General features: G+C 39.4%; 1 long non-coding RNA gene across 2 annotated transcripts in view; it reads right to left on the reverse strand.

Moving 5' to 3' along the window:
• LOC124077856 (uncharacterized) overlaps positions 1 to 22,721 on the reverse strand; it is an 89,171-nt gene that overhangs the window by 11,503 nt on the left and 54,947 nt on the right. Inside the window, exons 5-7 of one of the 2 annotated variants that reach the window (XR_006846746.2) lie at positions 18,427 to 18,640; positions 16,145 to 16,451; positions 4,013 to 4,304 (exon numbers count right to left, since the gene is read on the reverse strand). This is a non-coding gene — a long non-coding RNA (uncharacterized LOC124077856). Of the gene's footprint in view, positions 1 to 4,012; positions 4,305 to 16,144; positions 16,452 to 18,426; positions 18,641 to 22,721 lie in introns of those variants that run through there. The other variant, XR_009225036.1, reaches the window with a different exon arrangement.

Here is a 22,721-nt window from a genome sequence, read left to right on the forward strand (position 1 = left end):
CCACGATCTCTTTTTCCTATGTTAGCAATGATAATCTGGGACTAAATTCATATTTTCTAAGGGAGAAATTCTGCCAAGCTTGTTAATCTCATGCAGATGTGGTGATACTTTTACTATGTTCTTCTATGGATTCTTAAAAAACAAATTGGAAGAAGGAGGGGAAAAAAAGCTCACCGAAAAAAAAAAAAAACAACAAATATTCACCAACCCATATGGTCAGTAATTGCTGTTTAATAGTCCTCCTATTACAAACCTAAGAGGCAGCAGTCTGAATTACCAGTAGAGTATTAATAAACAGGAATGAGTTAATAGTGCATAAAGACCTTCTAGTGGAACAGTGGGGGAGTTGAATATTCTTTTCTTCAGTCAGCTGTAAGTAATTACTGCATGGTGTGCTTCTGACTATTACCATAACAGAGCAATTGGACGTGAAGAATGGATAATAGTATGGACATGGAGGTATTTTTAGAATATCAGCAGTGGAGCAGGTAACTGGCCTACTCCAGTAGAAACCTTTAAATAAGTTTAGAAAGACTTTTTTTTTTTTCCTTATGACATTTAGCCATGGTAGAATTTTTAAAAGATCAATCTAATAAATTATTTAAAATAACTTTACAAAGAAGATGCCTGTGATATGTAAATAAGAAGGCAAGAAGGGAAGAAGAAAAAGCCTAGAAAGCCCAGGCGGACACGAGGCATGTTGCAGACGTTACTGTAACTACATAATCACAGGTTCCCTCCTGCTCCTGGGAGACACAGCCTTCCTCTGCCTGGATGCTGAATCTGCTTGACTGGCTCCCACTGGCTGCTCAGGTGAAAGTGAAAATATTCAAATCAGAGCTGTAACTATGATTGCTGGAGTTGTGGGTTTTCTAAAATTGAGTTAGTCATCCTGGGTGATTTAATGATGCATATCATTTATTTTAAAATATTATTACAGGGGCATTGACTGAGCTACAGCTCCCTTTTCGCAGGACTGTCCATTATGTGAGGCGGCGGGCTATGTCATGGACGGCGGCAGGCTGGGATATTGTCTAACGGCACAACATATGTTCTCAGATGAAAACAGCTTGAGACTTTGACTCAGAAAGCGGTAATTTTGCAAATGTGCACAAATATCATTTAAGGAATATTTTGATTTTTTTTTTCCCAGGGTATAGGTCCTTCTCCTGCCTCCTGGCTGCATGGGCCGATGCTGATTTTTCAATTTGCAGGTTTGTTAAGCATCATGGAATGTTTTGGTTCTCAATCAAGAATATTCTTCCCAAGTGGTTCCAAAGTCCTATGCTTGAAAATAAACGCATGTCCTCTTTGTCTCCTAGCAGCATGTGTTCCAACTTACAATAGCGGCAAAGGGTGGAGGAAGGCAGTGTCTTTGATTGAACCATCCTATAGGTTTTTAACCTTCCACTCTTGTGGGCTGCAAGCTTTCTTAAGGCAGGGAAGCATGCTCTTTTCTATGGGCGGTGCTGGCAGCTGGAGTCCAACAGGGGTGGTTAGGAGCCAGGACCCAAGTCGTCCTCCTGGCAGGATTCCTGTCCTACATTGTAGCACAGGAGATGAGCCTCCCCGCGTGCTGATGACCCTATGGTCCCACCTGAAAAGAAGAGGTAGAGCCTGTGGGACAGGTGGAAATGCTTAACTGATCTCTGCCCACTGCTTTGAAGTCTTCTGACAAACAAATGTGTGTGAAATAAACACTGTCACATTTATTTTTCCTGAAAAACCACATCATTGTGTCTAAGCTCTGCCAGCCAGCATATTCTGATTCATCTAGACACAACCTCTTCCTGGCTAAAAGGTACTACACTGTAAATTTACAGCTGTGTGTTTCACCTGCTTAGCTGGTGAGTCTTAACAGAAGGCCAGGGCTACCTGTACAGGTGTCCCTGTGACCCACAGAGAGCAGAAGCTCCTCCATGTCCCTGGTTTTGATTTGCTTTTGTCATGTGTTTGAAAATGGAACAATTGTCTTTTCCTTAAATCTGTAGAAAGATGAGAACAAAAGGAAATCGAACAAATTGAATGCCTGTTTTAAGCAAAAATTTTCACATAGGACAAAGATCTAAGGTCATTTCAAGAAAGTGCTTCAGACCTCATGATTTAAAGCATTTCGGTGTTGAGCATCTTTGTATTTCTATTTTGGTGAAATTTTGAGACACTGGTCACTTTGCATGTGACTCCAGTGGTGGTGGTCCTGAGAGTGCCCCACTGAAATTTATTCTGCACCCCTATTCATCATGAACTTCTCAAGGGCGTGGGCCAGACCTCTGGGTTTTATATCCAGTGTTGCTTCCCTGTCGAAAGCACCAGCCTAAGAACTTCCCAAAGAAAAGACTATCATGAAACAGAGATACTACTATTTCAGGTGTAGAAAACCCTCTAGGGAGCAAAGAATATGGATCCTCCCAAGAGTGAGACTAAGAGGGGAGGGAAGGCTCGAACCCCATTATATTTTCATTTAGCTCTGAGAAGCCCACAGGGAAAGAAATACCTGGAGCTGTTAAGAAGCCAAGTTATTCCAGAAGCCTCCATTTTATTTATTCTTTGGTATTTTGGCTAATAGTTCTTTGGTCAGGAATTCTTAGTATTTTAGGCATTTCCATGGACCATAACCTTGTCAGTACCTACTTCACAGACTTTTATCATCCTTGCATATTCTTATCTCAGTTCTCCATCATTCTATCTTATCTGTCCTCTGGGTCTTTACACTGTCTGTTCCCTTTGTCTGGAATGCATTCAGTCTCAGTCAAAATGTCATCTCAAGGAAACTATTCTAGTGTCTTTCCAGGCATTCTCTAAACTTGATTTTCTTCCCATAATTTATACTAGCTGATATTTTCTTATTTGCATATGTACTAAATTGAATAACTCTTAATTCTTGACTCCCTCCCAGCAAAATACATACTACTGTGGTTTGGATCTGGTATGAGTGTGTGCCCCAATGGTTCCTGTGCTGGAAGCTTAATTGTTAGTATAGCAGTGTTGAGACTGGGAGGAGCTTTAGGAAGTGGGGCCTACTGGAAGTCAGTAAAGCCATTGGGGTCACCACCCTTGGAAGATATTAATATAGTTCTTACAAGACCCCATTTTCTCCCCACCATTCATGAAAAATACTTTGATCCATTCATATTGGTTTTAGCATGTGAATTGTCTTGGCTAATTAAATGTTAGTCAAATGTTAGAAATTTAGACTTTCTGGCATAATCTGGCTTGTTCTCTTGCATGCTTACAGTTTCTTGTGAAAAGAAAATGCTCAAGATTGCTGCTGGTTCTGAGAGACAGAAGATACAAGGAAGAAGATATGATCCCAACTAATAGTTTAGAGCCCAGATTAGCTGAACCAGTCACTTTCCAGCAGCTCCACAGAAGTGTTCATGAAATAAATGAAGCTGAGCATGCGATTGATTTTGGAGTCGTTTGTTTCACAGCACTCTTGTAGGATAAATGCTGACTGATACAGTTTGTTGGTTTATTGTCTGCCTCCTCATGAGAATATAAGTTCTCAGCACAAGAAAAGAGGAACATTCTTTCTCTTGCTCATCTATGTATTCCAATGAACAGAAAAATTCTAGGTATATAGTCACTGCATGATAAATAAGTAAAAAATGTAACATATAGTAAGAAACTTCCAATTTAATATTAGCTATTAGAATTCTATTTGAGTATATCATTTACCCTCTGTAAAGCTAACTTCACAGAGAGTAAAAAAGAATGTTGTATCTGGGTAAATATGCCATTTGGAGTTCTTTAAAAGTATTAAAGATCTTCAGGAGTGGTCTGGAATAGAGAGAGCTGAAGTGACTGGCATAGTTGATTTGGGAGAGAAAATAGCATTATTTTATTGAGATAGTATCCCAATCATCTTTATATCTGCAGCTCCAGGTACAGTGGGCTCTCAACATGCATGGGTTTAAATGCATTGATTTTCAGAGCTCAGAGAAGCTTTTACACCCTACTTGACCTTTAGTCACAGAAGATATTAAAATGACATCAGCAAATAACACAGATCTGAGCCTAACTCTTCACTCCAATGTGGGAGGAGCTCCATTGTACTTTTGGAGTCAACTTCAGAAAACATGGGGAATTTTGGTCTCTTTCTCTTTTTGGTACCAGGCGCATTTGGCCACTGAGCCACATCCCCAGCCATATTTTGTATTTTATTTAGAGACAGGGTCTCACTGAGTTGCTTAGCACCTTGCCTTTGCTGAGGCTGGCTTTGAACTTCTGATCCTCTTGTCTCAGCCTCTTGAGCCACTGGAAGTACAGGTATGTGCCACTGCACTCGAAATTCTAGTCTCTTTCTGCAAATGAACAGAACACATTTCTTATTCTTTTGTATTCTCTAAGTCAATCCATTTTACTTTCCTATTCTTGCTGAGCCCTGAACCCGAATACACCCTATATAAAGGTAGAGATTTCACCAAACAGCTGATTTTCTATCTACTGCTACACAATCCCTATGATGGACTGCATGCTATGCTAAATTCCAGAAGCACCACTTCTGAGGGAGACAAAGTTCTTGCCACCCAGAAAGCTTCTGAAGAAGCAAGACAATCTGATTGTGTTGTTTGAAAGTGCAACAACTGAATGACACAAGGTGAGAACACAAAAGTAAGATATTGAAATGATCAACAAAAAATTGACCTTGAAGTAGAAGTGGGAGAAAAAGAAGGGGTTACAGAGATGAGAGAATGGCCCTGAATATGATTTTGGTCATGCTATGGGAAGGGGAGTGTTGAAACATAATGAAAAAAAATATTAGTGTATCCCTGAAAGAAAATTACGTGGCCCACCAGACATACATTCTGGTACTAATGGAAAAGGACCAAGAGAAGTTTGCAGAGGCCCCAAGACTTTTCCCTGGAGTCTGACACACAGCCCTTACCACAATCTCAAGAAAAGTGAAGAAACAGCACGGAAGCTCAAAACAGTAGGGACTCCAGGAAGGGAGAAAAGATTCTGCAGAGTCAGGCAGCTCATCCACTTGCTGAAAGTAAGTGCCTGCTGTTTTCCTTTTGAAAGGCATTTGGAGCATTAAAGAGCTATTAAAAAGCAAGTGAAAAAAAAAGTCTGGAAGGTAAAAAAAACATGCTCAAGTAGCCTATCAAAGGAGAAGACAGGATAGAATTTGGTCTGACATGGGGAGGGGGTGAGGAGACAAAAGATTATCAGAGCCTAAAACACTTTATAGAAATTTTAAAAACAAAAAATTCTTGTGGGTTGATTAGACCAGATAATGTCTGCTGAGGCCAAGAGTTCAAGAGTTTAGGTCCTCAATATATGGGGTCTGACTAAGTAGAGGGCACTTTTTGAAGATAGCTGGAAAATGTTTGGTGAATTAAATTTGTGAAGTAAATGTATACACTGAGAAATGTTTATGTCTGCCTTCTTTTTAGAGGGGGAGATACTGGGGATTGAGCTTAGGGGCACTTGACTACTGAGCCACATCCCCAGCCCAATTTTGTATTTTTATTTAGAGACAGGGTCTCACTGAGTTGCTCAGTGTCTCACTTTTGCTGAGGCTGGCTTTGAACTTGTGATGCTCCTGTCTCAGCCTCCCCAGCCACTAGGATTATAGGCGTGCGCCACCATGACCAGCCTGCCTTCTATTTTTCAACCTTTCATATGTGTTGAAACTGAATTTTGACAATAATATATCAAGTTAGTCTTTTAATGGCATTTACCATCCCTCCTGTCTTGATTATTCTACTCCAACTGCTCTTCTCACTATCCTAGAGAGCTTCCTATAGCTCTTCACACTATATAGATACAGTTTTTTAATAGCATGTCTTATTCTAATATTACCTAAAAATAATGTGCTTCACATGTATGTATATGTCTGCTTTTGAAGAAGACCATTTTAGTAGGAGAGCAGGTAATCTTCCATATAGCTTTTCTTTTTAAGGGATACATGAATGGGGGGACTCACCCACATATCTTTATTAACTGAGATATAAATCATAAAATAATTCCTTCTTAACCACAAATTCTAATATGTAAAACTATAAATAACTATGATTTTTCTGATACAAACTAAAGACAAATCAAAGAAATGCTCAAACAGATGCTAAGGTGTTACCCTCTTTTTCATTTTTGATATTTTTAATCATCGGCATGATTTCATAATTGTTATTTTCTATTGCCTTCCTTTTTATCTCTTTATTGGCAGTACAAAGAAACAAAATGTAACAGAAAATAAATATGAAGGGAAAAATATCTTGAAAAGGATATGCCTAATGAAAAAAAAAAGGCTTCTATTATACTAAAAGGGTTGTATTTGATCCTCATAACCAACTCAGTAGGAAGGGAGGAGATAGATCATTCTCTTATCTGCTCTGGTGGACTTTTAGTCACAAATTACTGGATTTAAATCCCACTCAGTTGCTAACTTAGGACAGGTTAGTTAAGGACTGTAAAGCTGGTTTCTATCACTTGTATAATAAAACCAACCTCATAGGTTTTGTTTTGTTTTTGTGGAATTAAGTGAGGAAAAATATAGTCTGTGGTAAATAAGTCTATAAATAGCAGCTAGGCTTAATATTGCCAAGGTGTACTATCTTTTTTCCCCATTTGGCACATGAAAATACCTATATAAAAGAGAGCTTACAGAATGGCAGGAAAATCTTTACCACCTGCACCTCAGATAGAGCAGTAATCACCGGGATATATAAAGAACTCAAAAAAACTTGACACCAAAACAAAACAAATTACCCAATCAACAAATGGATTAAGGAACTGAATGGACACTTCATAGAAGAAGAAATACAATCAATCAACAAATATATGAAAAAATGTTTATCATCTCTGGCAATTAGAGAAATGCAAATCAAAACTATATTGAGATTTTATCTCACTCCAGTCAGAATGGCAATTATAAAGAATAAAAGCAACAATAAATATTGGCAAGGATGTGCGGGGGAGAATTTACACTCACACATTGCTGGTGGGACTGCAAATTGGTACAACCACTATGGAAAGTAGTATGGAGATTCCTCAGAAAACTTGGAATGAAACCACCATTTGACCCAATTATCCCACTCCTTGGTTTATACCCTAACTCCTTGGTTTATACCAAAGGACTTAAAATCAGCATACTACAGTGACACAGGCACATCAATGTTTATAGCAGCTCAATTCACAATAGCTAAACTATGGAACCAAACCAGATGCCCTTCAACAGATGAATGGATAAAGAAAATGTGGTATACATATACAATGGAATATTACTCAGCCTCAAAGCAGAAAAAATTATAGCATTTGCAGATAAATGGATGGAGGTGGAAAATATTGTGCTAAGTGAAATAAGTCAATCCCAAAGAACCAAGGCTGAATGTTTTCTCTGATATGTGGATGCTCATTCACAATAAGAGAGCAGGGGACTAGAGAAGAATAGAAGTACTTTGGATTAGACAGAGGGTAGTGAAGGGAGGGGAGGGGGCATGGGAGTAGGAAGGATAGTAGAATGAATCAGACATTATTACCCTATGTGCATATATGATTTTATGACTCATGTCATTCTATATCATGTACAACCAGAAGAATGAGAAGTTATACTCAATTTGTGTATGATATAACCAATTGGAACAAATAAAAAAAAAAACACAAAGGTTAGCAGACATAAGTGTCGAGAAATACACTTAACTACGCTACTATGCTACACTGCAGAAACTATCTGTTTTAGCTTTCAATATTTAGAGGCAACCAGTCCATGTGTAGCCCTTCTCACAGGAAAAAATTTTTAAAAATCCATTAGGAAAATATTCATCAATATCATTATAGCTAAATTCTTAAATGTGTTAGTCTATCTGCACTCTTCTAAAAATAGAGTCATAATTTAAACATTGGTGGAAACCTGAAAATTCAGAAGATCAGACTCAATCTACAGAGTGGTCCACTGCAGCCTCCCTTCACCCTCGGCTAGCCAACTTTTACCTTAATGACATAATGAAATGGTTATAAATTTCTGTAATTCTTGTTTCTTTAATTACTGGAGAAAACCTTGTATTCTCTCAATAATGAAGACTCTGCTATTTTACTTTACATAGGCTTCCAACAGCTATTGTTCAACCTGCTCTGTAACAACTGCAAGAACTAATTGTTTTAAAAAAAATAAAATTCAAGTCAAAGTGCAAACTGTCAGTGAACTACATGAATCATCACAGAAATTGGTTCTATATACCTTGCTGTTGATTTTCATCAAATGTTGTTCTAGAGGGATAATAAATACAAACATAGCAAAAGCCATAATCACTAAATCTAAGAATTTCACTTGAAAATTCTTCATGCCTCAAGAGACACAAAACTAAAATACTTCCATCGAGGCTCAAGTTCAACTTGGGATAAGACAATAATAAACATTATAAATTTTACAAAAGCTTCTTAAAACTGTCTTCCCTTGTTTCCTTGGTTCTCCATCCAATTACCAGTTCTAACTGAGGCAGGACCTGTCATTATCTTAATTAGATGCATAATGGAAGATGGCCTCAAAAAAGAACCCAGTGATGCCACCTAGATAGGAAGACGAAGGCACCAGATTTATATTCTGTAATGTGATCTCACTCCCCCACAGGGCATAGGCAAGATCCAGAAATTTCTTTATGTTCAGGAGGGGCTGAGTTTAGCCTAGTGGGCTTCACATGGGTCCCCTATAATAGAGGGCAAAGTGCATCCTCAGCAGACACTTTGGGGGGACCTTCCAGGACAGAGTTTGTGGTTATATCACATTAGAGACTAGAACACATCAGCCAAAGCAGATAAGACAGAGGCACCTGGGTATGATCTGAGAGTATCAACCAAACAATGGGACAGCTGGTCCCAGTCACACTTCCATTAATGTCTACAGGGCAAAGAGCAGTAGACAGAGGAGGAACCTTGCTGCAGAAATCCCTCCAAGGCCAGATATGGGCAATGGACCTAAGAATCCTTTTCTTCTATTTCCATGGAGACAAAGCAAGAGATGCAGCTCAGTGTTGGACAGGTTGTGTCCATACAAATTTGTCCTCTAAAGTGGCTTCCTCACTTGGCAAGCCGTGGGCCTTGGTGCAGGCATCAGTGTGGTGGAGAAAGAGAGTTGTGTCATCATAGAAGGTTGACCTTTCTTTAGTCCTTCTGTGTTAACTATAGTATTATCTTTCAAATACATCATCTTGATGAAGAAAAAAGTGGGGTTAGAAGAGCAAATGGAATGACTGACATTTTCCTAAAGGGATTAAGTCTTTGGAAGATGTTCTAGAAACTATCATGACTTTGAATAGACTGAATGTTAAAGTGAAAGCAGACTTACAGATCAGAAGAAACTAAAATATTGTTAAAAAACACTAAGTTGTTTTCACCACTCACTGAAGTGGTAGTGTGTGGGCCAGACCGAGTTTTACAGGGCAGCATTTATTCTCTGCACATCTAAGTGTAGCATGAAGAGATCTACAGCTTTATTGTGTGTATAGAATGTAAGACTAGAGGACTCTGCTCTAAATGCAATCATGTTTTTTCCTGCATAATGAGATTATCAACGTTTGTATTTTTTACTTTTCAATCCTTAAACTTCTCTGCAGTTAGCATGTGTTAGATTTTAAAATCAAAGACAGATAAATGTCACCTCTAAGTAATTTGTTTATTTCTTCCAGTTGTTTTTCTCTATATCCCAACTTATTGGAAAAAAAACAAAAACAAAACACATGAGGTATTCAGTCAGTCCCTTTCAGGGTTCAACTTTATAAAATATGTATTTTTAAACTCCAAAATCATTTCTAACTTTGCTCTGTTTTAATCCTTTTATTTCAAAGATCATGTTGTATTCTCTCAAAATTTCAAGATGGCCTTTGGCCAAATACAATAAAATTCTGCCCTGACCTGACATAAAGCATGAAGTATGAATATATAAAGCACTCAGAAAACTTTAAAGCACTTTAAAAATGTATGGTGATATTGGATGTGGGAGGAGGAAAGGGTGGAGGAGTAGAGGAAAAAAACAATAAGGGAAGGACTTAGGTTGTATCTTCTCATAACATAAACTTCAAAGGTCCTTCCTGAATGTATTCACAAACAAGCAAATGGCACCATCAGGTAACATTCCTGAACACTTACACTGTTATAAATTTAATCCCAGGCCTTAGGCAACATGGTGTACCCCTTTGAGTTGACCTTGTTTTCTGTCATTTATGGTTACTAAGAGCAATGGATCTCCTTCAGTAGAGCCAAAGTTACCTCCGAGCTTTTGGTCTTCTTGGTATGAACCCTAAGGCCACTTCCTGTACCTTTGTTGTTAGGAGCTGTTCTAGAAGTGGGTCTTACATAGGAAAACTCCTTTGAATCTGTAAACTTCTCTGGAGTTTATTGGAGGGAGAAGACATCATAATCACAGAAGAGAAAGAAATGCTAAGATTGCTCTCCAAATTCAGATCTCATCAGCCCCCTCTCCCATCAAGACAAAAGAGAGAGAATACATAAGCGAGTCCACTACACTTTCCAGTCTCCCCACCATAAGCTCAGGTCAGGATGAGAATGCTATAATGGTAAAAAGCATATGCTCTAGAGTCAGACAGACTAGGTTCAAATCTCATCTCCACCACTTGTTCCATCATCTTGGAGAAATTGCTAGACTTCCTTTTGCCTTAAATTCCTCATAAGGATTATAAACAGGGCCTATTTCATGGGATTCTTGAGAGACTTATGTGTGTTAATATATGAGAAGTGTATACAACAGCATCTGGCACTTACTTACTAAGTGTCCCATAAATGCTAATCACTATTATTATTTTTATTAAGAAGGGAATCCTCGGGTATATCCAGACCCCCAGAGGCCTCTGAGACTCATATCCTATCCCTGCAAGGACAACAATACTAAGAAGGCCAGGGAGCTCTGAAGAAATACTTCTGACTATTGGCAGAGTGTGTGTGGTAGTGACCTGTTTGTGCAAATCAGATTAGGATCAAGCCTTCTGGACTCACTTTGGTGGCATCAGGGTCAGATTTCTATTGTGTTACCCATGCTTTCTGGCTCACTCAGCTCTGGGATCCCACATGCCCAACAGTGGTTATGCAACATAGCCATCTGGAGCAGGATTCCATGTGCTGGTTATGTGCCTTATAGAAAGCAAGCAAAGGAAATTTCTTAACATGGGAAACAATGTTGACTTCCTAGATTTATTATTTTCTCACCAGGGCTTTTTTGAATACAGATAGTTGTCAAGCAGGCATTAACATTACTGCCATTGGACCCCACAGAAAACTAGAAAAAAAAAAAAACTTTTATCTGTAGAGTCCTTACCTCTCCTTTCTTTTTTGACCAAAGGGGGAATCATTAGGAAAGAGGAGGAGGTAAAAAAAAAATCTCCTGATGTATAACCACACTCCTCAAACACAAAAACATTCTTTCTGGATGCCCTTACCATATGCTACAAAGGCATCCTTCCCATGATTCCTGGTTTTACTGAAGGTAGTCAGACCTTTAGCATTCCTAGGAAAATTCATATTCAATGAAATTTTTAATGAACACATGGAATTTTTCCTGGGTGGTTTTAAAGATTGATGGGCTCACGTAATAATGCACCTCACCCTTGCTTAAGGCGTGTGCCCATCTCATCTATACACACAGAGAAAATATGCTGGAGTGAGTCCTAATCGAGCTCTCCTCCATTCAGATTCATTCACCAAACAAGTAGTTCTGTGTTGTAATTCTTCTCTGTCCATCCTTTTCTCTCCCCACCTCTTCCATTCCTTCTCACCCCCTACCATATCAACATATTAAACACACACACACACACACACACACACACTTTTAATAGGCCCTTAGAAAATGAAGACATTTCAGATTTGTTTTGGACAGGAGGAGTTGGCCTGGATTTCCAGAATACAGCTCAACCCTGCACCACACACACTTCCTCCTACTCCAGGGACTGCTTTTCATCTTCCATCCATCCCGCTAAGGAGAACAGAGGCTAATTTAGGAGCCTCTTTATGCCTGTACATATTCAGCCAGAGGGGTCACTGTTGATTGATGCAAGACACTCTGTCCTCCAAGAGCTTGCCAAGTCCCTGCTGGTCCAGAGAGCAGCAACCAACAGTAACTCACCCTTTAGTGCTTGTGTATTTCTGTGCCTCCAGCTAGAAACAGTCAATAAACACCAGAGGCAACTTATGTTGCCTTAGATCACTAATAAATGCCTCACACCACCACCCCAGAGCCCTTTGACAAAAACTATTTCTCTACAGATAGATGCCAAGCCCTAGCAGCAATTACTACAGAGGGGCCTCAGAGGCTTGGAGGAGGAGGCAGGGAGAGAGAAGGGCTCTCTCCAAAGACAGAGTTATGTGCTTCCTCCTAATAGAACCCATTCCCTTTGGTTGACTGCTTCCTCTGAGTCAGACACAGATGAGGCTTACTCTCCTTTTCCCCCCATTCATTCCCCACTGTTCTGGCACTTCGGAAGCTCTGGCCCATTTTACAGATGAGGATGCTGAGGCTCACAGAGCTTGTATGGCTTTTACTTTCTGCTCTCCCCCCAACCCCACTCCCTGCACTATCCCTCAGAAGCTAAGTGTTTAAAAAGCAGCTAGAAAATATTCCCTTTTGCCAGTTGATTCCATTGATTTCTGGACCTTGGAATACTATCAGTTCTTCTCTTATAATGAATAGAGGCTCAATGTTTCAGTTTCTCCTCTGGCTTCCAGAAGCATGCCCCATAGTATCCTGTTCATCCCCTGGACATTGTCAGCACTTTCAGGGCCCTCCACTTTATTTTAAAAGTAGGTGTCACATATTCTTGCAAGTTCCTCCTGGTACCACAATGCGTCATATGTTCACTGCATGTGGCACTGTGATACGTTTCTAAGTGGGCTTAAGGAAGTGAAATGAAACTTAAAAAAAATAGATGACAGAGTCACAGTCTTCCACAACTATTTCCAGTCATGCAATATTGCACAGAGAATTATCCAGGCCCTGGTGAAGTGGATAGACTTCCACGCCTGGCCAGAGGTCTTAGCATTCCTTATTTTTAATATTTATTTTTTAGTTATAGGTGGACACAACATCTTTATTTTAGTTTTATGTGGTGCTGAGGACTAAACCCAGTGCCTCACATGTACTAGGAGAACACTCTACCTCTGAGCCACAATCCCAGTCCCTTTGAGTTCCTTTTAGTTTTGTCTCTGCTCTGCCTTTATTTCCTGAGGAGTCTCTTTACACATTTCTTAAACAGCCACTTGTGGTGGGCTGAAGTACTCAATTGACCAAAAATCCATTTGATCCATTTGGCTACTAACTACAGAAAAGCTAATGTCTCCACAAGCTAAAAAAAAAATAAATAAGAAATAAAAAAATAAAAAAAAATAAATCCCCTAGCTGAATATGCAGTTAGGAGAGCACTCCCAGCATCCCTCTCTGTCAGGCTTCCATTTTGCAAGAGCAGAACCACAGACCAGCATGAACTTTTGACTTTTTCTCAATCCTCCCTGGAAACTCATGACACACCAACGTTAAAGACCCAAGATAGCTGCTTATCTGTAACAGCTGCGGCACAAAGGACCGGGGGTTGCTGCCTTACATTGCCCCCCACAGAGCTGCTCTGCACCACATCTGTGAAGCCAGGAGGCAGACATGGCTGCCTCCCCCCTCACAAGGCTGCAGAAGAACCTCTGGCTGTGGTGGATCCAGGCTTGAATTTTGTGATAAGAATCACCACCTTTTCCTGTTACCGATAAAAATGACTTAAAACCTTGAAGATAATAACAATAATAATGATAATAATGTCTTCAGTTTCTACAGTGCTTTTCTATTCCTCAAGCACGTTCACAACGGTGGTTTTGCTCTCTCTCTGCACACACTTCACCTAGTCTAAACATTGTGATATTTTTTCTCAGTGATTAGACATCTCTGCATTTCATTCGATCACCACAATCCGAAAAGGGAAACATGATTATCCCCAGTTTATCAATGGAGAAACTGAGGGTTAGAGTGATTTTCTTAGAATGTAAAGCAAGAATTTAAACACAGGCCAATCTTTGCAAAATCTAGGGTTTGTGACTTCCCCCAGAAATCTTCAGCTGCTATATAGGGAAACTGAGGCTTCTCTCTGCAACATTAGAGGAAGAATAGATCACGGGTGCCTAACATGCTAGGTGGCCCACACCTAATGGATAGCAGTCAGAGTGCTAGTGTGTGGCTGTGGCTGATGTACAGTCCACAAATCCAATCCACTTCCAAAAGCTAGGCTCCTACAGAAGGGCTTTCTGTTGACACTTTCTCTGCATGTTTTGTTATGCTTGTTTTTGTTGGCCTGGAGAACCAGCAGCAGGGACAGCAGGAGGACTGTGAGCCAAGGGGCGGTCTGTTCACACCCAGGGGAAGAGGGTGTTTCACCAAGTTAGCTGCAGCTTGAAAGGACGGCTGCACAGTCTTGCTCGCTCCCCGTTTTTGTTATCCCAGAGATAATAAATACAGGCTCATTCTGTTGTGTCCAAAAGACCCTTTTCAGGAGACCTGCTCTTGCTGGAAGTCTCCCGAGTCCCTCTACCTGATTACAGTCAGATGCTGGGCATTTTAAATTAAATTAGAACAAATGACAAAAAATGAAAGGAGAGTGGGAAGGAGGAGAAACAAACCAGCAAAAAAAAAAAAAAGGTTATTTATTGAAAATAGCCAATGAGGAAAAAATGGAGCCTTAAGAACTCAACTGATACTGGCAGAGATTGATGTTTGTCATGTAGACTTCAGCTTAAAAAAAAAAAACAGCCACAAATGAGGATTTGTAGGTATGACAATTTTGCATCAACTCTGGCTAAAATATTCTACTGCAGATGACTTTATGATCAGGTTAAGCAGGAAATGTTCTAAATGGAGACCTGAATTTCTCTGGCTTTCAGACTGGGAAACAATCTCTGTTTGGTCAAATGATGCCATAGGCAGGATTCAAGGTACAGACCGAGGCACCAAGAATATCTGTCCCACTGCACCATTTTTCCCCAACCAAGTCCTGCCAAGAATGAAATGTCCAGATTCTTCCAGAGAATATGCTCAGAGACCCATTGGAATGTGGGTAAATGAAAGAATAGGAGATGAATGAATTCCTATAATACCCTATTCCCAGTGTGCTCCAAAACCAGTAAAATCATTTAAAATTAAATGGCAGGACAATGGACCAAGATTCCAGTGGGTCTGCTTAGCAAGAGTGATTTCAAGCAGAATTCTTTATTGTCCCATGCAAAACAACTTGCAAGCAGCCAGCTCAACAATGCCCCCAAAACACATCAGCCTCCTGGATACCCCTCTACCTTGGTTCTGCCCTTGTCCCATTTGCCTGGTACTTGTGGGATTCACTTCTTTCAGCTGCAGTAAATATTGCTGAATCCTAGAACAGTGTTAAGATATTTGATAAGACAATCTAAGTTCACCAACCAGATGCTGAAAGGACATTTGCATTTAATATGCTTTTTCAATACTATTAGCCCAAGTAATATATTGTACAGTAAAATATATTGTCTTATTACAGTACTCTCATCCTGAAGAAACAATAGCGGAAATAGAACTCATATTACTCTGTCACTAAAGGAGTGTTCTTCAATAATTTCAAACACAGTGTGTATAAAATAATGTAATAATGGTAGAGGGTCAACTTCTCCTGTTCCCAAAACTTGCATCATGCATTAAAGGCCATTAATGAAACAAAGACAATGAAGAGAGCAGAAGGGATGATTAGCTTATCAGAGACATATAGAATTAAAAATACAGTTTGGTCCATAGCTTTCCCCTAACATTAATCTTCATTTTAGTGTCTACAGCTCAGACATAAGTAAAAGTTTCAGGGCATTGGTACTACTATGTATTCTTTCAAAAATGTGACAATTGGTTTATTAAAAATAAATAAATAAGCATTCAGAAATAATCAGTGAAAATGTCTCTTAAGGCCATTATTTTTAGCTGAGCATTGTTGTGACTGTTTCCATGGCTAAACCATGAACATGTTTTCTGCACAAGCCCAGTCAGACAGTGGCCTTAATTAACTCTCAAATGGAGAATGCTGCGGTTTACCACTTATTAAACATCCACCACACCAAGTTACATTTTTTTACCCTTCCACACCTCACTTAGTCCAGACACCTCAAGGAACCCACAATGCTGAATAACCAGTGATTTGAAAACACGCACCATGTGTAATTACCAGACTGAACGCACGATCTGTGAGGGACGCTCACGCCAATCTGGGCAGTTCTCATTTCCAGATGGAGTGATCCATGAGTATGTTGAGTATGTTGAGAAAGGGCAGAGGAAGCTGTCCTCACTCATTCATAGGAATTCAACAGATACTTATTAAGTGCTTGCTTTGTGTACTCCATATTGAGACTTCCTCTAGCTTCCTCATGTCTAGGAATTTTCAGGTGACCAAGTGGAATTCAGAATACGATGAAGGAGGAAGAAAACCATCCCAGCATTCAAGATTTTTAAACAGTGTTATCTACCAGAAAAGAAAGGATAAAATTAGTTATCAAGCTAATCTACTCTTAATAAAACATAGAAGTAGACTAACCAAGCTCATTTCACCAGGCATTTTATTCATGAGGGAGATGATGCAGTCTGAGATTCAATTGAGACAGAATTAGCTTTTGTGATTAGCTAGGTTGAGTGGTTAAGGTATAGTAATAATGATATCATTATTTCTGTTTTCCTTTCTCTCATACAATATTCAGACACACACACACACACACACACACACACATCAGTTTGGATTTGGCCTGTGAATCTTCAACTAGTGTTGTCTGTGTATCAACTTGTATGCCCCTGGGGGATGAGGGAGGGGTGCGAATTCACCTCTTGTTGAAATCCCGCTGTGTATAAAATGGTCTTGGAATTTGAAGGAAGAAAAAAAAAATCCTTCTATAAAGAGAACATGTGAAAAGGCCATGGGAGAGCATAACGGAAAAAATACATAAAAATGCAAATTTTCCTAAACTTCAGCTTTGGATGGACTGAGGCATAAGTGAGAACTTCAACAAAGCAATAGAAAAAGATGACAGTTCAGAGTTTCAAAAATTTAAGACAGCAGCAGGATTAGACACTTTGGGTTGTCTTCGCACACATTTCTTATGGGAGTTAATTCCATTTGACATGCAAGACCAAAGCAAGATTACAGAGGCATAGCCCCATGGCGAGGTGTATGCTGTAGCTAAAAGCTGGGATTTGAATAATTGTGCAGGCTTACTCCAAGAATCAGGCGAGAACAGAATGAATGGATTATTACAAGGAACTTTGTACATTTTTAACTGCTGGACTTAATAAAATACCCTCTATGTGAGAATAGTGTTATGGTCGTCTGCACTTACTCTAGCTGATGTTTGTGGTAGGATCTATCAAAAATGAGGAAAAACAGAAGCAGGTTTTTTTTTTAAAAAAAAAAAGAAAAGAATTTGTAATGAATGAGTGGGCTGGGTCTTGCCCCTATGATTTACGAAGGAACGAGAAATTTGGATAACTTGAAATCCACATATTCAACATCCCTCCACCCCCACCACCAAGTTAGAAGGAATTCATTTCCTGTGCAAAGAAGTTTCAGGAAAGTGGAAGTAGAGTCCAGGGAAAGTGGGCCACGAAAAGGTGGATTTTTATTTCACTATTTCAGCTTGTTAGGAAGGTCATTTATTACTGTGAAAAATTACTAACTCTCACATCATGTGCTGTGCACGCGCACACACACATGATCACTTCCCTTGGATTCTGTGGAAGTACTTGTCTGTAAAAAGCAAAAAAGAGTAACAGTTCTAAAGACTTCTCACTGCTTAATTAACTGTCCAGTGAGAATTATTAAATCCTTTATATAATTCTTATTTCGCGCTCATTAAAGTGAAAGATACAAATGCCGGACAATGCAAGGTTCCAGAGTAGGTTTAAAAAAGGAAAAGGTAGTCTTATAATAGCTGAGAATTATGAAAAGCTGCCCATTAACAGGAGCCAAGTAGACCTTCCATTTTAAAAGTCACTGATTCAGATCTGAAATGATTTGATTTGATTTTCTTCCTTAAAATAGCCTTCAGCTCCTCCCTTCCTGAAAGCCCATTTCTGATTCCTCCTGCGGCCCTAACCAGCCTAGTGGGGAGAAGTCAACCCCAGAAGAGGAGGAAACTACTCTGGGGCCATGACACTGGGGCAGTGCGCCCTCTGCTGGGAAGCCAGCCCGCAGTCCTGCTTGGGAACATGCCCCCAGGAGCCTGTCCCCAGGAAAGCAAAAGAGATGCGCACTTCCAAAAGCCTCTCTTGCTCATTGCTGCAAGTGGAGATTAGAAGAAGGACGTGAATGGGTGGGAGGGCTTCATTAAACCAGAACTCAACTGCAGCTCTCCTCACAAAACATGTCTGACAACTTCAGGCTGCATGTAAAATGGCAACAGGAATGATGAACACATTACAAATTTGTAGACCCTAAAATTAAGCTCCACCTCATTTATTTCATATTTCATTTTTCAGCAGGGCTGTTGCTGTCTGGCACAGAGGCACAGATCTTTCTTGATAAGCTCTGTGGTTTCCTTCTTGGAGAAGGGATTTGTGCTCTGTATGGATGCACTCAGTCTTCTTGGAGCCCAAATTCTGCTTGGTGTAGCTAAGACAGAGATGGCATGTTGCAGTGTTCTGTAGAAGTCTGGGATCACAGCCCTGGGAGGAAAGCAAAGGGATGTGTTACCACAGGAAGAGGCAGAGCTAGTCTTTTCCCCTTGCCTCAGTGCATCAGATCCTCACTACAAAGTGTGATTCACAGGCCAGCAGTTCCGGCATCACCTGGGAGCTTGTTAGGAAGCCGGGAGGCCAGGCCTCACCCAGACCTACTGAGTTATAATTTGCATTTTAACAGGATTCCCAGTGATTCATGGGATGTTGAACCTTGAGAGGCACCACCGTAGGTATGTGAAGAGCTAAACTGCAAGCAAAACTAGAGTATTGAGCTTTACAAGTAGAAGGGAATGTAGCTCTCCCATCTGCCTCCCAGAATAAGAAGACCTAGGCCCAGAGAACAACATAGCTCCTGACTTATCTAAGAAGGAAAATTTAAATAGACCTCAACTTTGGTTTGCAGTGAAAACCAGCAGGGTTATCAGAGCAGTCAGCAGCCAGCTTTATCATGTACTATATGAAGACAACAGAAGAGTGTCCCAGCATTACAAGGTACGGAATAATTCCCATGTGAGAGGGACCCTGTCTTCTTCAAACCAATTATATAATACTGAAATGACTAGTCTAAATTCTGTAGGAATTGACATAGAAATGAGATTCTGATATTCCTGATGTCCACATAATGATTGATGGAACACATGGGAAAAATAAATTGAATTATCTTATAATCTCCCAGGGAAACATAATTAAGTTGTAAAGCATTTCCATGAAATCCTAAAAGCTTTATATCATCTAGACAGTAACTTCTACTACTTGATCAATAATTATATTAATTATAGGTAATTATTTTGGTAGGATGGTGTGACTTTGGGACTCCGTGTATTCTTGAGCTGATGTATTGATTCAGTAGTGAAGACTTAGTGGAGCCAGAGCTAGATATAAAGAATTCTTTGGGGTCCCCAAAAAGCTTTTTGATATTTATGCTAACTTGTACTAATTTGTAATTTGTGGCCACCAACTTGATGCTTCTTCACATAATGAAATGACTGATACAACCTGTGTAAGACCACTGGAATAGTGATTTCATTCACTATCCTTAACTCTCTAAGAACCAGAAGCAAGCTATCTTTAGCAAGTAATAGAAAACATATAGGAAACAAAATCTGCTATTCCTTTAACTTTCAAAATTCCAAGATAACCTTTGTCTGTGTGTAGTCAGGACAAAAGCATCCTCAGGGCAACTTGGACTCAAAGAATCAGACCCAAAGTCAACAATGCTCAGAAGCTTGGTGTGACAGTGACCCTTATATATTTATCACATTTCTTGGCAAACACCTAGTTATGAAGAAGATCCCTGAAATATATGTATGGTCGTGCACATTTTAAAAAACTGAGACTTTTATGTGACTCTCTTGCACTTTCGCACTTTCCGGAAATAACTTCAATGGGCATGTGCCTCCTCACTTTCATAAAAGTACCAGTGATTATCAACAGAAAATAAGGAATAAGGGAGAGACATAAGTTAAAAAGTAATAATTCCAGGAATAATATAACCATATGTCAGATTCCAAATTTTCTATAACAATCATCATATGTTAACTTTCCTGAATTCTCCATATTATTCAAGATGATTTGATAACATAAAGGAATAAAATAGTTGAAAGAATAACAATTAGAGTGATAGAAGTGAAATAGCTTATACGTGCATATTATTTTATAATTTCCTTAAAATATTTGTAAACCACCTTGTCTATCTGGTGGTCATTGTAAGAGATATATAGATTTTAGATGAGTATAAAAGTTCACTGTTTTAGAGTCAAGGCTTGGTGACTACCAGGTTTGATTCCTTAGTCTGCTGTATGCCATCCATATAGTTTAAAAAAGTTTTTTTTCTCTGTCTCAGTTTCTACATCTGTAGCATGGGGATAATAACAAGACATACCTTTACTATTAAATACTAGTATTCTTGAAACTCCTCTTTCAGAGGATCTGAAATTCAAGTTTTAGTTTCCAGTTTAAGATATGCTTTCTTAAATGCATATTGCTTTAAAAGAAGAAGAAATTTGTAGGGACTTAAAAGTATAAACTTAACTCCTGTTATTTGACTCAAGTTTGACAATATACATGCACACACTCACACACACACACACACACAGAGTAGTACCTCACAGCCCAATACCAGAAGTTCCCCCACCAGGGATTTTCCATAAAGGGAGCTAACTGTGACCTAGGAGACTAGTAGAGATCTTACCATTCAGAGCAGAATCACCTGTGAACAAAACAATACAGAAAGCAACCCGAGGTTCCTTTGTCTTTCCCCCAGTAAAATCAATTCAGTTATTATCCACACTTGGGCACAGAATGACATATGAATAGCATGGCTTCAGCCAGCAATCCCTGCCAGAGATAGGGTGTTGTGGCTGATATTCCACACCCTGATTTACTCAGCATTGTCAATAGAGAACTAGGAGACCCATCTTAGGGAGGGAGATTCATTCTCAGGAACAGTTAAGACACTAGTAAAGACAAGAAGGAAGAAAACTCAGAGCAAATTCATACAAAATCAAGTATTCTAGTATGCCCATCCTCAGGCATAGAGTCCAATGTGATGGGCAATATCACCGGGCCTAACGTCTTCCTCTCTGCTTTTTTTGTAGAGGTATTGTTTAGCCATATTTCCTACATGTGGGAAGGAAATGAACCACATACATACAATGCTGCATATGGGAGAGAAACAGAAAAGACTTCCCAAAGAAAGTAAGCAGACTAGTGAATGTGGCATTGTGGAACCCATAAAATAGACCCACAATGATTGAGAGCAAGAAAATGACTTGGTCTTTCTTAAAACTACAACAATTAGGCAATTGAGCTAACTAATAGGATCCGAGAAGATGTAAATAAGTGTTTTTTTGTATTAACAAAGAGAGTAAGGAGACAAATTTCAGCTCGAATGAAAGAGGTAAATGATTCTCCCCCAAAGGCAGAGCCAAGATTTCTCAAATGAGCTTTCTCCTAAAAGAGATAGAAGTAAAATATATGAAGCAAGATGACATAATGTGCTGTTGCCTAAATGTAGGCAGCGATGGCGTCCTATTCTCCACACCAAGCTGGGGATAATTGAATGCAAGACAAAGCAAAAAATATAGAAAAGGCCACTCAGAAACAGAAGCATAAAAATGCAGTGCGTGTAACAGTACTGAGAAGGGTACAGCTCTGTAGGACTGATTAATAAGAAGAGCGGTGAACAGAACAGAGTGGATTTGCAGAGATTAGGATGTAGCAAGCTTTGTCCAGAAGATTGTATAAAGTTCTTATTGGCCCTGAATCTGAAATAAGGTAACGAAAAAAAAAAATACCTCCCATCAAGAAGGGCCCCTCATGATCTCTTTTGGTGTATTTTAGTCAAGCAACTTTCCTTTCACATATGCAGTTTAAAAAAATAAGATATAATATTTGCAAATATTTTTAAAATTGCATATAATAGGCAATAAAGTTACAATAATATGCAAATCGTTCTCTAAGACATCTCTCTCTCTCTCTCTCTCTCTCTCTCTCTCTCTCTGAATGGCATTAAGATTGGAGGGGGACTAGTACTATGTTTTTGATGTTATAGTTTGACAGAACAGAACTTTTAAACAAAGATAATATATGTACATATATAATTATTATTTTTAATGCATAGTCTTTGAGTTTGGAGAAAATATAGAACTGGATAAAGCCTAAAGGTCAGTTTCCAAGGTAACAAGAACAAGATGAAGAGTCAGAAATGTAAGATGGTCAGGTGGGTGTGAAGAACTTGGGCGTTTGTACTTTCAAACTCTAGGAGCTCCGTGCTAGAGATTGCTCCCTTGCAAAGGGCAATGTTAACTTCCTCCGGGTTCCAAGCAACAGAAGATCATTTTCTGGAGGAATAAAGGGGAAAAAGAGAAAAACAAAAGAACAGAAGAGCCATCCTACAAGTGAGTGCTCAAGAGTCTAAAACCAATGATAATGTTTGAGAAGTGAAGGAGGACAGGCAACCATTTATAATTGCATGGCTTGGGCTGGCAGAAAGAGCCTCGGTGCACAGGCTTCTCTCCAGTGATCACAAGCTAAGACTTGGAACCATCCTTAAAAAGAAAATTAG

Source organism: Marmota monax, unplaced genomic scaffold (genome assembly GCF_021218885.2).
Source record: "Marmota monax isolate L192 unplaced genomic scaffold, Marmota_monax_Labrador192_F-V1.1 WCK01_AAM20220418_F8-fsc00015, whole genome shotgun sequence".
Lineage (NCBI taxonomy): Eukaryota > Metazoa > Chordata > Mammalia > Rodentia > Sciuridae > Marmota > Marmota monax.